Here is a 1432-nt window from a genome sequence, read left to right as displayed (position 1 = left end):
ACCAAAGGACTTATATGCAAGCATATAGGCCTAACCAATGGACACAGACAACAGGGGGGGTGAGGGCATGAGTGGGGGGGATGGGGAGTAATGTGGGGATAAGGACACATATGTAATAACTTAATCAATAAAAATATTTTTTTAAAAAGTAACAAGAAGCTGTGCTCAGCAGCTTTTGCATATGAATAGCCTGTCCTTTTGCAGCCTAACCTAACAAACTGCAGCTGGGTCAGAGAGCTCCAAAACTTCCAAACCCCAAACAAAGAGGAGAAATCTGCAGATCTCACTGTAGCTCCTGCTTGGTGGACTCAGGCAGTGGCTGATTTTGCACCTCCTTGGTGATCCAGGAGCCAGTGTACCCAGTGGTCAGATACCAGATTTCAACTCTTCACAACCATAAGTGACATATTCAAGAGGCAGACTCAGTGAGCACCAAAGCCCCACTGAAGCAAGTCCTGCCCCATAAGGGTGTATCCAGCACAGCAGCTTTCCCACTAAAGTTGAAGCTGGTCCCCACAGTGTTGATATCACTGGGAGGTCAATTCCTCCCAGTGATACCAACAGTAATCAAGGCTTAACCACAACAAGACTGTGCAACCAGCCCACAAAGGGGTGCACCAAGAGTGTCCACCTCAGGTGATTGGGGAGGCTGAGCCACTGGGCCCAATAGGACACCTACCACACAAAGACACTTTATCAACACAGGGAAGCAGTCAAAATGTGGAGACAAAGAATCATGTCACGAATGAAATAAATGGAGGAAAGCAAACTACGGGATATAGAGTTCAAAACCACAGTTATAAGGTTACTCAAGAATCTTCTACAAACCTCCGAGAAACTTAGTGAGACCTTCAAGGAACTTAGTGAGATCTTCAAGGATCTTCATGAGAATGCCAAAAAAATGGCAAAGGACCAGTCAGAAATTAAGCATACACTGTCTGAAATAAAGAATAATACACAGAAATTCAACAGTAGACTAGAGCCGTTGTCGGCAAACTGCGGCTTGCGAGCCACATGTGGCTCTTTGGCCCCTTGAGTGTGGCTCTTCCACAAAATACCACGTGTGGGTGCGCATGTACAGTGTGGTTAAAACTTCGTGGCCCATGCGCAGAAGTCGGTATTTTGTGGAAGAGCCAGACTCAAGGGGCCAAAGAGCCGCATGTGGCTCATGAGCCACAGTTTGCTGACCACTGGACTAGAGGATCCCAAGAATTAAATCAAAGATTTGAAATACGAGGAAACAAAAAACACCCATCCAGAAAAGCAAAAAGAAAAAAGAATTCAAAAATATGTAGTGTAAGGAGCCTCTGGGACAACTTCAAACGTACCAACATCCGAATTATGGGGGTGCCAGAAGAAGAGAGAGAGCAAGATATTGAAGACCTATCTGAAGAAATAATGACAGAAAACTTCCCCTACCTGGTGAAAGAAA

This window comes from Myotis brandtii, unplaced genomic scaffold (genome assembly GCF_000412655.1).
Source record: "Myotis brandtii unplaced genomic scaffold, ASM41265v1 scaffold352, whole genome shotgun sequence".
Classification (NCBI taxonomy): Eukaryota; Metazoa; Chordata; class Mammalia; order Chiroptera; family Vespertilionidae; genus Myotis; species Myotis brandtii.
Note: the sequence above shows the minus strand (reverse complement) of the source record.